Below are 15,621 nucleotides of genomic sequence, written 5' to 3'. Positions count from 1 at the left end.
CGGTATGGTCTAAAAATTTTCTCCATCAAACGATTGAACGTAGCTAGTGCATTAGTCAAGCCAAAAGGCATGACTAGATATTCATAAAGACCAAATGTTGTGCGAAATGCGGTCTTTAAGATATCTTCATCCACTATCCTTATTTGATGATAGCCACTCTTAAGGTCAATCCTACTGAAGTAGGTTGAGCCTTGTAGCTTATCAAACACATCTTCTACCCGAGGTACGGGAAATCTGTTTTTGATAGTGATATGGTTGAGTGATCGATAGTCCACACACATACGGTATGTACCATCTTTCTTTTGCACTAAAAGGACTGGAGAACAAAAGGGAGAGGAACTAGGCCTCACCATCCCTTTGTCTACCAGCTCTTGTACTTGCCTCATGATCTCCTCTTGTTGAGCTTGTGAGACTCGATAAGGAGGCTTGTTAGGTGGTGAGCTTCCAGGAAGGAGCTCAATGTGATGGTCATCATCCCCTCGTTTTGGAGGCAAGTCCATAGGGATATCATCGATGAACACATCTTGGAATCCTTTTAGAAAATTAGACAAGTCTAACTCTTCTTGATTCCTACCATTTACATTTGATGAAACATTAGTATCTTTTAGAGACTCTTTGACAAAAATCATGTACGCAGAAACTGAGCTCTTCATTGACTTATCAAAAGCAAGAGGATTTACAAGTGGAATAGTGCGACCACGCTCACTAGCATCTATATACATGTTCTTTCCCCTGTAGTAGTAGGTGAAGTAGATTTTCCTTTCAGGGAACTTCATGTTGGCAGCCATGCGATCAAACCATGGTGCCCCTAGGATAACATCCTCATGTTGGAGAGGAGAGATGAAGAAGTCTTCTTTGTCAACATAGCTTTGGACATGAAGCCTCAACTTCCCAATCAAGGGAGTAACGGAGGCTTGTTGTCCCTTGAAAGCTGCATCAGCCACTACTATATCTCCCATCTCAAAAGCTTGAATGCCCAACTCCGTTGATATGAAGTTGAGAGTAGAGCCAGGGTCAAACAAGATGAAGACATCGTTCTCTCTTACCTTTCCCCAAGCATAGGAAAGTGATGATCCTTGGCAATGAGCATCCTCTTTTGGAGCTTCGATGGTGGAAGCCCTAGGAGTCTCATTGCGAGTATTCTTCTTGGGGCAAGAACGATAGCCATGTCCTTGCTCCCCACACTTGAAACACTTATGGTCCTTGAAAAAAGCTTCAAGCTCTTCAAGAGAGAGTTTGTTTTTACCTTTGTAAACTCCCTTCTCCTTGGACCGATTGTTGTTGTTGCTGGAAGTGACTTGGGAAGTATTTTGAACATTGGTTTTCCCCTTTGCATCATTTTTGTCTTTGTTTTCCATGGGCTTGACATTACGTCTAGCCCCTTGATGAAAATTGATGCGTGAATCAACCATGGTGTGATAGATTACTTCGCTAATAGTACCACGCCGTTGAGAGTTGATATATTCGGCCATCTCTTCAGGCAATCCTGCACGGATTTGCTGCCTTTGCTCGGCAAAGTCTATCTTTTGAAAGACAGTAGCCTTGAGATGTAAATCCCAAAACTTGTCTACGTACTTGTGGATAGACTCATGAGAGAGAAGCTTCAAGCTGCTCCATCAGTAAGAACTTTGTCTTTTGCATCGCTTATAAGGAATTGCTTCATGATGGAAACTCGTAGAGTTTTCCATGTCTTTGGGGCTTCACCATTTCCACGAAGGCTAGCCCACCATTGACGAGCTGATTTTTGGAAGTGCATAGCTACATGCCGCATCAAATTGCTGGATGAAGGCCAACACTTTGGCGGTAGCACCGAAGGTGCCATCATAGGTGAGAAAAGAGATACTCTTTCCTCCCTCCTTGAACTTCTTTAGCTTTTGTGACCTTCGCCATGCAGGAAATGATTTGCGATGTCCTCCCCTCTTGTATTCTCTAGGAGAATAACCATAACTTTTGTCAGAAGAGGAGGAAGGTGAAGAAGAAGGAGAAGAGGGTGACCTCTTCCTAGCCCTTTTCTTCCTTTGTTTCCTCTCTTGCCTTTCAGAGTGATGAGGAGAAGGACTATGTGTTGATCTTTTCCTCTTGGGAGGAGTGGGTGATCGTCTAGACCGCCGTCTTCATGGAGCCACATCTTCAGAGGAACTTAAACTTTCATTGCTTTCTTGCTCTTTGGATTCCTCCTCTCGAATGGGAGAGAGTCTTCTTTTGGGGGTCTCTTCAAGAGGCCTCCTAAGCTCTCTCTCTCCTCTTGGAGAGGAAGGGAAATTCCATAAGCACAAAGTTGTTGAGTAAATTTGGCTTGCAAAGCAGGGTTGCCCATAGCTTGCTGTAACCTAGTGACGAGAGAATTCACAAACATGGAAGCATCATCATTAGCACCTTCATGTGCAAAATCAAAGCTATCAATGTTCATTCTACTCTCTTGATTATTGTCAGCCATGTTAGCAAAATTTATGTATGTACTTAGTGTATACTTTGGAAATTCAAAACCTTAGTTGCCACTCCTCTTAGCCTTTGAAAATCGGCTCTTAAGTATCTACACCCACGGCTCGAAGTGGTTAATTATAGAGAGTAGAGGAGTAGGTCTAACATAGCATAGTTGCCAAGGGCTAGCTCCTTTCGGACTTCTTATGGCTCAATAATGGTAAAGTTGTAGGCAAGTCTAAAAAGACTCCATTATTAAGTCCAAATCTCCCAAGGTGTGCACCATCCCCCACATACCGGGCTCAACAAAACCGATAATAGATCCCAGTTCCACTTACCCTAATATAATTAACAACATCAACCATTTATAGGCTACTTAAAGAACTCTCTTCTTAAAAAAGAAAAGAGAAACCAAATGCTCTGATACCAATGTAATGGAATTGGCCTATTTAACTTGAGAGTAGTGGAAATTAATGAAAGTACTTTTGAGAAATGACTTTGTAAGCATAGCGGGTGAACATAGTTGAAGATAGCAACATAATCATAGCAATTAGTTAACTTGGCATGAACAATACTTTTGCAAGAGAGAGAATTTAGAGAACATGACAAGAGTTGAGGACTGGATTTATGTGGAGCCAGTCCCCCCTCCAATAGGCATTTGTATTATGATTTCTCCCATTAAGAGAGACTTGTTACAATACAATCTTTGTGTTCCTTGTGACCTAGGTGATGCAATGAAGATGGAAAGCTTCATGCATCACAAACATAACATAAACTTGAAGAAAGCTTTAAATATCCCAAGCCTCAGTCCCAAGACCTCAAACACCTTCGAATGTGGAGAGAGCTAGTAGGGAATGAGGGTAGGGAAGCGGAAGAAGAAACATTTCGTAGGAGAAAGAATTAGTTCCTCACTTATCATAACTCTTGTTGCTAGTATACATAATCGCATAGTAATGAAGAAGAAGGATATGGAAAGCTTAAGCATTGAAGCATGGCTCTTGGTTGGATTTGCACTCCATATCCAAGAGTGTTGGTGTAGGCTCTCAACCTCTACTTGCTTGGAGAAGGAGAGGGAGCTCTTGCACTTTGCATAGCACACAATGAGAGTGTTTGTGAGTGTGTGTGGTGAGTATACCCCCTAAGCAACCCCCTAGCTTGCTTGGGTCGACCCCCCCTTGTAGCTCATGCTTGAAGCTCATTGGACCCCTCTAGGCCTAGCCAATCGCAAGCAGGAGGCATTACAAGCAGTGCAAGGGTAGCCTTGAGACAAGTGTCCCCCTTTCCCCTTTGAGAGAGAGGGTTAGATAAATGCTAAATCAATTAATTAAATCTCCTAAATTATTATTGGACCCCTTGGGTGGCCAACCAATAGGCTTCAGGCACACCATGAGGGCAACATGAGGAGGAACTTGACAAGTGTCCCTTTTGATTTCTTTGTACCATGCATGCCTTGTGTGAGTGTGTGGATGTTCTCTCTCATCCCCCCTCATGTAGGGCTCGCCCCCTTCTTGTAGTGATTGAATCTTTGACTTTTTGACACCTCAAACCCTCATGCATAGGCCCAGTTCCCACCACAAGCTTGTCTCATAAGCACTTTAAGCTTGGGGTGGGTTCTCACCTCAAGTGCAACCCTAGCATCTCAAGCATGTAAAGCACCTCAAGCATCTCAATAATTAAGCACCTCAAGCATCTCAAGCACCTCAATCATCAACCACCTCAAGCACCTTAGTCATCAAGCATGACAAGCAGGACAAGCATCTCGAGCTGGGTCAGGTTCCCGCGCCTCAAGCTCAGCCCTAGCTTACCTAAGGTCAAAGGCCTTTTACACGCATTATTGGAGTTCTTCAATGAAGCTAACCCTAAGGTCTTATGCTCCATTTTTTAGCCTTGATCTTTGATAGACCATCTCTCATTTGGGCCCCTTTACCATTGGCCCCGTGCTGAGAGAGATCTATAAGCACATGTCTATATCTTAACACTTGTTCCCATTTATTCTCCCACATTAACTGATCAATTTAATATGAGAAAATCATTTGGGTTGGTTAGATATTAGATATTAGATTTTATGACATTGGACGACCTCTTCCATGCGGCATAGGATTTCCTATGGCCTCTTCTTTTTGATGGTTCAAAGGTTGCACCATCACTTTCTTCAGAAGGTGAAGAATTTGAAGAAGGTGGAGAAGAGGATGACCTCTTTCTTGCCTTTTTCTTGTCTTGATCTTCGTCGTCTTCACCATCACTTTCATAAGAGGAAGTGGATGAAGAAGATGGAGAAGAGGGTGTCCTCTTTCTCGGCTTTTTCTTCTCTTGCCTTTTATCATCCCTCTTTAAATTATGGTGTGGAGAAGGGTGTGATGGTCTTCTCCGCTTTGGTGGTGATGGAGAGCATTTAGCCTGCCATCTTCGTGGAGCCATCTCCGCCGAGGTGGCGGGAGACTCACTTCTTTCTCGTTCCTTCAGTTGAGGCTCTTGAGTTTTCCTTTGGGAAGGAGATGCATCATCAAGAAGTAAATTCTTGAGCCCTTCGTATGGATTCTCTTCTTCTTCCCGAATCGGAGAGAGACCTCTTTTGGGAGTCTCACAAGGAGGCTTCCTAGGTGTTCTCTTGTCATGGTGTTGAGCTTGGAGAATCCCATGAGCAGGGAGCGACCGTTGCACTTCACTTTGGAGAGAAGGATTGCCCATGGCTTGTTGAAGCCTAGAAACAAGATAGTTAACAAGCATCGGAGCATCATTAGTAGCTTGCTCATTAGCAAAATCAAAGATATCAACATTAATTTCACTCTCTTTACTATTGTCAGCCATTCTAACAACTTTTAGGTGTACTTTGGCACTTCAAGCCCTAGTTGCTACTCCTCATTACCCCTTTAGAAAAAGCACTCAAGCTACTGTACCGGTGGCTTGAATACCATTAATTGCAAGGAATAGAAGAGAGGGTCGTTCAACACCAAAACAACACCGGCTCCTGTAAAGATTCTAATAACTCAATAGTGGTTAAGCCGTAGGCAAGCCCCGTAGGAATCCACTATTAAGACCATAGCTCTCGAAGGTGATGCCCCGTTAACTGCACGAAGGCAGGCGCACTGCAAGGCTGAAAAAGCCCTATTCTACTTACTCACAGGCAATTAATAATACCAACCATTTATAGCTAGCTTGAGGACCTCCCTTCTTGAGCAAGAAAAGAGAAACCTTGTGCTTTAATACCAATGTAATATTTTAATGGCCTAAAAACTTGTGTGTAGCGGAAATTAGCATGAACATAGTGGGCATTTCATTAGAATAGATTCCTAATGAAAATTACAAGAGTGCTTGGGTGGAGAGAGCAACAAAAAGCATAACACCTAGTTAGATCGCATGAACAATACTTTCAAAAGAGAGAGAAATTAAGCTATTGACAACAATTGAGGACCGGATTTTCATGGAGCCGGTCCCCCCTCCAAAAGGCTTTGTATTATGGTTTCTCCCATCAAAAGAGACATTGTACAATACAATTCTTTGTGTTCCTTCAAGACTAGCTAGTGCAATGAAGATGAAAGCTTCATACACTAAGCAAAACACTTAACAAACACAACATCACTTATATCCGGTCTCAGACCCAAGACCTCACACACCTTCGAAGATGGTGAGAGCTAGCAGGGTATGAGAGTAGATTGAGAGGAAGTAGGAATATTCTTACGAGAAAGATGTACATCTCCTCACATAATCACTCATATTAGCATAGCTTAGCTTAGTAATTAGCATGGTAGAGGAGATGAGCATGCATTGAAGCTTGGCTCTTGGTTGGATTTGCATCACAAAGCCAAGATTTGTTGGTGTAGGCCTCCCTTCTCACAAGCTTGGAGTAGGTGATAAGCTTTCCACTAAAGCTTGAGAAGGAGAGAGAGTCTTCTTTACTTCACACATGAGATTGTGTGAGTGTGTGTGTGATAATGCCTTGCAAAAATCAGCCCCCTCTCTCTCTTGGGCGAGCCCTCTTGCTATTTGCTCTTGCTGTCCTCTCATTGGACCTCCCAAGGGTTAGCCAATGACAATTAAGAGCATATGTGATAGCCTTCTGACATGTGTCCCCCTTTCCCCTTTTGTGAGAGCTTTAGGTAATTTAATAATTCAACTAAACTCTCATTGGACCCCTTTGCCTCATGGGTAATAGGAATCAGGCAAGCCATTGGGTTGCTGAATGCTCATTGGACCCCTTGGGAGACTGTCCAATAGTCTTCTAGAGGACTTAATTCTCATTGGTTCTTTTATTAAGTGTTTTTAAATTAATTAAACTAGATTTACTCTAGCCTAATTCTTATTGGTCCACCTCCAAGGCCATCCAATAGGAATTGGGTACACCTTGTGGGCATCTGGGCTAGGGAGCTGACATGTGTCCCTCATTCCCTTTGTGTAAAGGGAGCTTGTGTGTGTGTGACTTTCTCTCTCATCCCCTACTCCCAAGGCTCGCCCCCTCCTATGTAGGGATTTGTAAAGACTTTTTGGGTCACACACAAAGCATCCAATTCCCCCCATGGTTGACCTTTGGACACAACCTTTGAATTTTGGAACCTTAGCATTTTGGAAGTCTTAATGGGATGAACCTTAGGGTCTTTTTAGCCCATTGTTGCACATGGCTCTTTTGCAGATGGCTCCCCCTTTGCATTTCTATTTTCCCTCCTTTGGATCCCTATTGTGGCTGGTCTGCTAGCTTAACCAATATTCTAGCTTTTTCTCCCCTGGCACTTCCCCATATTAAATGATCAGTTTAACATGAGAAAATCATTTAGGAGAATTAGATATTGATTATTATGACACTCAATGTGTCTTAGTTTGACTTTCAAACTATGTGCCCGATCAGCCTACACTTTGGCTACTTGTCCAATTCTAACCCATCTAAATTACTCAAAAAACATGGTTCTAAAGTTGTGTTAGGCTGTCCGTGTAAATTTGCATCTATACAAACTCTTTATAGCTTTCATCCATCAAAAAATGTACTATAATCACAAAACAAGCAATTGATACAAAGCATTGTTAGTTTTTGCATGTATTTTTGTAGCTATTGACTCACAAGTTTGAGGTTAGACTCTTTTGGAAAGCCATGATTTTGAAACACAAAAACTTCCTCTCATTCTCCCTTTTCTCACCCCACCCCCCCCAAACAAATATGATAACCCCCTCGCTTATTTTTAAGCTTGGGAGATAGATTATTGGGGGCCTGCCCCTAACTTATACACTTATGTAAATTGTAAAAAAAAAACCCCTTCCTTGCACTTACGTGTTGCGGTAAGTTTTCCATGGTGAATCCCCCGGGCCACAAAAGCATATCGAAACGTGCTACCTTCGGCAATTTTAAGACACTGTTTGAGAATTTGTTGACAATAATACAACAAGGAATTGGCGATTTTTCTTGCATTCTATTGCTAGTATTTCAACACACGGAGCGGTATTACGCACACTTAGCATCTAAAAGGTTGCAATAGCAAGTACGGCCACCAAAGAAGCCCACACACCATGCCCATAGACATGTCACCCTTTCTCTATACTTTTATCATTCTAAAGCCCTTCATGGCTACACATAATCCTCTCCCTCTGAACTACCCTCGCCTAAAGCTATAGGCAATGTCTAGAAGCCACGGCTGAACCCACACCAATTTTTGGGCTTGGAATATACATGCATAATGTAGCTAGAGGTGGGATGGAAAGTTGACACATGTATACATAGTTGTTGAGAAATTTTTAGCCCAAATTCCCAATGCTTGACACATGGATGTTTCCAGTGCTCAGCATTTCTCTACCTCTTGATAAAAAGTCTCTCTCTCTCTCTCTCTCTCTCTCTCTCTCTCTCTCTCTCGTAAGAGTACTTTTGTTCAAGACTCGTCTTCTAGATCTCTTAGGCCAATTGCAATGGGACTTTAATTCAAGACTCGTCAAGTAGATAGTGTCAAAAGGTCTCTTGGACCCCCTTGCGATTACTCACATGAAGTTAAAATCTCTCTCTCTCTCTCTCTCTTAAGAGTACTTTTGTTCAAGACTCATCTTCTAGATCTCTTAGGCCAATTGCAATGGGACTTTAATTCAAGACTCTTCAGGTGAATAGTGTCAAAAGGTCTATTGGACCCCCTTGCGATTTCTCCAATGAAATTAATCTCCCTCTCTCTCTCTCTCTCTCTCTCTACACCACTGTCCAAGCATGGCTACACCTTGGGCAGCAATTGCATGGGTGATGGTTTTGATGTATAAAGGACCTTAGTTTAAGAGCCTCGTAAATCTCTCTCTCTCTCTCTCTCTCTCTCTCTCTCTCTTCATACATTACACCACCCATATTGCCCCCAACTACAAAACCATGTTCTTTAGTGAAAGGGGAAACCGTACTCATAGTTACATGCTTGAGCCTATCCCCTTGTCAGCAATACGCGCTATCGCAACCATTTGGCTTAGCTCCCACTCCCTTTGATATGAGACAAGGCGTTGAGGCAATGGAGAAGAGTCAAATCGATTGTGCACATAATGCTCACTACAAGTTTGAGAGTTTGAGTACCACACACTACTTCTAGTGATGTGCACAAAAACAACTTAGGAGCGCCAGCTCCATAGCCCTTGAAATACAATTGACATGGATGTAGTGCACACATGGAATGTCTAGCTTGCATTTGGTGACACCACAAACCATCTCACACAAATATTCTGTCTGTGCACATGAAGCCAATTGGTGAGGAATATATGGAGATGACGTCTTCATGACGGCATTGGTGCAAGCAGCAAGAAGAAGTAGAATGCTCCACATTAAGTGTTGGCACCCTAAACCGGCTTGGAACATTTCTCCTCTCTTCTCGCATGGTAAATGTCACTATGTTCATGTGAACATAATGAAGGAGGGAGCCGTCATGATGATAAGATTGTTAACTCACCTAATGCCATGTGTGCAGGGGCGTGGCATGTCTAGCTAGCGAACGCCTTGTTTACAGTACCATGTGTGCAACATAGGAGCCTATAGAAAAGGAATTGCTGCTACCCAAAGAATTTGGTTTCTAAATAGCCAGTGTTTTCACCCTTTTTCATACGGCTAGCTTTTTGGCTAGATCAGTGTTCGTGATATTCCCCAGTAGATGCATTTGCCAAAGCTCCCACAGTAGTTGCTTGCGCATGTGCATCAACATGAAGTATAGTGGGTACAAGCTTCACTCATTTATAAGCCAAGGAAGGTACCAATCCAAATATGCAAAAAATGCCAAAGCGGTTAGCTGATGCTTGTTAATCCACTTGAGGATGGAGGGGGCGATGGAAGCTTTGGTGTCCTTTGTGGGGCCATTGTCTAGCATGGCTATCTTTAGGTGCAAATGGAAGAAAAGGGAAGAGTGTGATGTGTGGTAGTAGGTGAGAAGGGCCTAGAAGGCCTGTAGCCTCCTCCTCCTCCTCCTCTGTGTGTGTGTGTGTGTGTGTGTGTGTGTGTGTGTGTGGCGCTCTCCATTGAATGAATAGGCCTACCACGTCTCCCCACACTGGGTATAGTTCCCTAATCACATCGAGCCGTCAAAGTGAGATCAAATAGTGTTGGGAAAACATAGCTATGTGTTCAACGACCAACTTGAGCAGCATTTGCATCCCGTGACTACACGTGTAAGGAACACCTTGAGCTTGATGCCAGCACTTGACGTGTGGAATGCACTTCCCCAATGCGCGCTTCTATTTTAAATCATCTACTTTTCCAACATGTTATTCCATTTGGAATCATCTGCTTCCTTTCAAGCCAATATGTTGACACCATTTCTGTCAATATTAGCAAGGAGTATGCCAACAATAGCACTCTTATGTACTTCTTGTATAGGAAATTGATTCGGGTCCATGTACTCTTCACAGTTTCTTCAAGCATGTACATACATTTACCCTATTTTTGGAAGGGCTGAAGTAGTTTTTACAGTTTTTGATCGGTCAAAAGATTCACGGTGGCATTTCACCAAAGCTATTAAGAGGACTTTTGCAAAACCAATGAGCTTTTTAACTGCATGTTCCAGCCTTATGATCCAAAAGAAAAGTTGCCACTCTACACAAAGCACCCTCGTTTAAGACCTTCTCCATTCTTAGATACTGGTAGACCTTAGGGTTATCTATAGCCAATGGTTTCTCGTCCCACTAGTTTGAAAACCTCAACAACGGAAGACTCAAATTCACCTCGCATAAAATATACACCTCAAGACCCATCACAAGCTAAAATAGGAGCATGTCCCTCTTTAGACCAATTTTAACATGCTCCATGAGATCTACACCACTAACAATATGCTACATTTTGAGAAGATGTCAACATTATCACCACTTTTTGTCAGGTAAACATTGTCAAATTTTGCTTCTACTTTGCTTGATGGAAGTCAAGCATCCTCATTTTTCCGTGAAACACTAAGTTGTTTGCCCCTCACTTTTGAGAAACTTCTAATACCTCTAAACGTCATCCCACTAGCATGACTTATTACTTTTACAGTGTTGCTTAAAAAATGTACACTTTCCCACAAAAAATTACTCAATTAGTGGCATGTCATCCTTTGAGATTCTGACCTTTTAGCACCAATTATTGCTTGTCAGCTGCAAATTCAACTTCTTTTATTTATAATCTATAATTCAAGTCTTGAATGTTGTTCATTCTGTCAATTCTAAATGTATGCTCCTTGCCACTAATTGTTCTGATTGGCACTACCTATTATTTAGAAACTATCACAACCAAATGCACACACTTCCCATTTGTGAGACCATAATCCTTCACTAAATCATCTTTCCAGCAAAATGCACAGCCCCCATATATCAGTCTCTAGTGCTTTACATAAAAGCCTTGCACACTTCAATCCACAATTTTTAAGAAGCATGTTGTCACCACTCCGAGAGTCTAAGAATAATATGATGTGATTAGTAATAGTTTACTAAGCCATCATCCTTGCGTTCCAAAGATTACTCTCATCAATCTAAAGAGAGAAGCAACACTTTGTTGCAAATGGCCGTCTCTCTCTCTCTCTCTCTAAACAAAAAGCCTTCTTTTGGAAGTTTTAATAACTCTTAGAGAGAACCTAGAGGCATGTCGACACAACATTGAAGTTGCATACGATCAACGTGCCCAAAAAGGGGCTATGTAATGTACCTCATTGGGCAAGCACAAAAAATGGATTATTAAACAGCTATTGAGGCACACTATGTATGTAAAAAGATCACCACACAACATCACCTATTGTCCTTATCAACCTTCCCAAAGAGTGTCCCTTTGACAACCTCAAATGTCTTAGAGATTGATTTTGTAGCCAAGCCCAAAGCTTCGAGAGTCCACTCCTTGAATTCTTGCAGACGTTCCACAGACCTTGTGTTTGTGGATCTAGGGACACCCACCCCGATGGCCTTACGAGTAGCCTTGGGATCCTTGACATTGTCTCTTTGAGCAGTGTCCTTGCTTTGCTTGCACAGTTCGATGACATTCTTGGGAGTTTGCATGAAGGAAGTTTCACGAGAAACAACGCCAAGAATATTATTAGTGTAGCTTTGTTGCATTTTGGTATGTGAAACTCATCTTTGTCTCTCTTGCGGGCCATGGCAAGAAACAACTGCATCAGACGTATTAGGTAATTCAACTCTCGTCACATACAACGTTAAAAGTTCTCCTCTTCTTCTTTTTCTTGTCATAAAATATAATATCTAGCTTTACTCAAATGATTTTCTCATGTTAAACTAATCATTTAATATGGGGAAATAAAAGGGACACAAGAGCTAGAACATAGATATGAGTTTTTAGGCCAACTTGCCAAGCTCAACACGGGGCCAAAAGGAGATGGTTCCATCTGAGCAAGGGCTCACAAGGAGTTGGCCTACTGAAGAACAATGCTTGCATAATGGAGCTTGGAAGACCTTAGGATTAGCTTCATTAAAGACCTCCAGTTGGTGTAAAAGTTCTTAGTTATTAGGTTAAAGCTAGGCCTATGCTTGAGGTGCTTGATAATTAAAAGTGCATGAGATGCTTGACAACTAAGGTGCATGCTTGAAGGTAGGCATGTGCTTGAAGTCAAACCCAATCCCTACAAGGAGGGGGTGAGTTAGGTCTTCGAGTGAGCTCAACGGAGCGAGCTTTGGAGCGAGCTTTTTTTTTTTGAGGACCGCCATCCCTACCTCCCCTTTCTTCTCTCGCCGCCCATGTGCTACCTCCTCTTCCCTTGCTCCTCCTTCTCCTCCACCTCCTCTCTCTATCTACTCTCTAACTGTCCTCCCTTCATCCATCTTGTCCTCCAACAACCGCCCTCCCTTCCTCAAGGTCTGCCACTCCCTTCTTTTTCTCTCTTTTCATATCACTCTATACCCATGTCCCCCCCCCCCCCCCCTCTCTCTCTCTCTCTCTCTCCCCCCCCCCCCCCCCCCCTCAACCACCCCTCTGTCCCCCTATCTCCTCCACCTCCCCCTCTCGCTCCACCCCCACCTCCGTGTGTGTGTGTGTGTGTGCACGCCCACCCCCTGTCACCCCCCCCCCCCCCCCCCCCCCCCCCCCCCCCCCCATCTCTCCCCATCCCCACCATCTCGCACTTCCCTTCCCTCCCATCCCTGAGTGACCTCCACCCCTTGCCATCTCTCTCTCTCTCTCTCTCTCTCTCTCTCTCTCTCTCTCTCTCTCTCTCTCTCTCTCGCTGCCTGCCACCCTGTCCTTCCCTTCCCTCTTGTCCCAGAGTGAGCTCCACCTACCGCCACCCCTCTCCTCCCCCCTCCTCCCCTTCTCTCTCTCTCTCTCTCTCTCTCTCTCTCCATCTCCACCCGCCCTCACCATGGGAGGAAAGGGTGGCGAGGGCGGGTACGGGTGGGTGGAGAGAGAGAGAGAGAGAGAGAGAGAGAGAGAGAGAGAGAGAGAGAGAGAGAAGGGGGGGAGGGGGGAGGAGAGGGGGGGCGGTAGGTGGAGCTCACTCCGGGATGAGAGGGAAGGGAAGGACGGGGAGGGAGAGGCAGAGAGAGAGAGAGAGAGAGAGAGAGAGAGAGAGAGAGAGAGGGAGGGAGCTATTTCTTTTAATAAAAATAGACACTAGCGGTATGGTTAGTGCCTCTGTTTTTGGTAAAAGAGGGAGAGAGAGGGAGACAAAGAGAGAGCGACAGTGGGAGGGGGGATGATTGGGAAGGAAAGAGATAAAGTGAAGAGGGGTGGTAGGGGGAGGGAGAGAGAGAGAGACAAGGGGGGGGGGGGGACAGAAAGAGAAGGGGGAAGAAGGGGAAGGATAGGGACTGGAGAGATAGAAGAGCGAGGCGCGTGCACACACACACGCACACACACACATGGCGAGGGGGATGGGGGGACCAGAGAGAGGAAAGACGGAGGAGAGAGACAGAGAGAGAGAGAGAGAGAGAGAGAGAGAGAGAGAGAGAGAGAGAGAGAGAGAGAGAGAGAGAGAGAGAGAGAGAGGGAAGGAAGGGAGGAACCAGTGGGAGAGTGGGAGAGAGAGAGGGAGAGAGAAGAGGGGGTAAGAGGGGGTAGCAGAAATTATGAGGGGGAGTTTTTTAATTAAAAAACCCTCCCAAAAGCATTAGCAATATCGCTAGTGCTTTTGGGAGGGTCTTTTAAAAAAAGAGAAACCTCTCTTTCAGTCCCCCTCTTTCCCTCTTTTTTTAAAAAAAGAAATTCAATACCCTCCCTCTCTCCCCCTCTCACCTTTTTTTCCAACCCCCCCCCCCCCCCCCCCCTCTCTCTCTCTCTCTCTCTCTCTCTCTCTCTCTCTCTCTCTCCACTGCCTCTTCCCTGCCCCCCCCCCCCCCCCCCCCCCCCCCCCCCCCCCCCCTCTCTCTCCCCGCCCCTTGATGACCTCAAATCCCAGAGAGAAATGAATTGAAATGGAAAGAAATGTTCTATTAAATGTCTCCAAAAGGCTAAAATGACCTATGAGACCCAACTGATACAATCTTGGTGAATCTAATACAATGTATGTGTACAAAATAAAATGAGAGAGAAAGAGAGTGAGAAGGGAGGGGGGGGGGGGAGAGAGAGAGAGAGAGAGAGAGAGAGAGAGAGAAAAGAGGTTGGAAAAATTTGTGAGTTTGTGAGAGGGAGTGCTCTTTTTTTTTAAAAAAAAAAGAGAGGAAGAGGGAGAGTGGAAGAGAGGTTTAAATCCAATTTTTTTAAAGAAAAATCGTCTGGGATTAAACTTCTCTTCCACTCCCCCTCTCACAATTTTTCCCACCCCCTATTCTCTTCCCCCCCCCCCCCCCCTTCTCTCATTTTATTTTGTACGCGGACATTGTATCAGATCCACCAAGATTGTATCAATTTGATCTCATAGGTCATTCCCTTCTCTTTTCGGCCCTTCCCTTCCATTCTCTCTCTCTCTCTCTCTCTCTCTCTCTCATTTTATTTTGTACCCATTAGGTCCAAGATTGTATCAGCTTGGTCTCATAGGTCATTTTGGCCTTTTGAAGACACTTAATATAGCATTTCATTCCATTTCGTTTCATTTCTCTCTAGGATTGGAGGGACATTGGAAAGGGGGAAATGTCAGAACACCCAACACACACAGTAAATGCCTCTCTATAGCCTAGTGATTCCACAACACCCCTATCCCCTAGATTAGCACACACCTAGACACCCAATCTGCAGACGACTTCTGTCCAAGCCCAACCCAACCAACCCTCACTACTCCAATTCCCCAAAAAAGAATGTCATGATAGCCTTCATCTACCCTTTAGAGTGTAGCATATAGGTAATCCAATAATAAGCAACACTCAAACTCTACCAAAGTTTTGACATGCACCCGTCTTACTATTAGTTCGCATGCTTTTGCATACAACGTCCTCCCTTTCACACATATACATCACACAAGAGAGAAGATTACAGATTTGAGAATAGAGGTGAGGACTATATTTATGAAGAAATTTATGAAAGGGGGATACACAATGATGGATTTTGCATAGAAATCGCTGCCCTCTCTTCTTTATGTACTATCAGGAAATATTTCTCTCTCGCTGGCTTTGGCAGCAACCTCCTACAGCTTTCGATGTCCCCTCTTCAGAGCCACCTCCTCATTTATATGCTTTAATCGCTTCTCAAATTGCAGCCCTTGTGGCCTTCTCTGCTCACGACATTGCACTTGCTTTCATACCCCACCACACACTCAACTTATGGAGCTCTTCGACTCTATGCAGGTTCCCCACACCCGACCCCTTCCTTCTATAGTGCTACTTTGTTGTCCCTTGGTTGAACTTGCTATTGTAAACTATGGCTCTCCT

General features: G+C 44.0%; 1 pseudogene; it reads right to left on the bottom strand.

The window, feature by feature from the left end:
- Nucleotides 1–10,100: 10,100 nt before the first annotated feature.
- On the bottom strand, nucleotides 10,101–11,925 carry LOC147434392 (phosphatidylinositol 4-kinase gamma 4-like; annotated as a pseudogene).
- Between the last annotated feature and the right edge of the window lie 3,696 nt (nucleotides 11,926–15,621).

Source organism: Adiantum capillus-veneris, chromosome 19 (assembly GCF_014529385.1).
Source record: "Adiantum capillus-veneris isolate H3 chromosome 19, ASM1452938v2, whole genome shotgun sequence".
NCBI classification, from domain to species: domain Eukaryota; kingdom Viridiplantae; phylum Streptophyta; class Polypodiopsida; order Polypodiales; family Pteridaceae; genus Adiantum; species Adiantum capillus-veneris.
The sequence above is the reverse complement of the archived record's forward strand: the minus strand, read 5'-3'. Positions and strand labels throughout refer to the sequence as shown.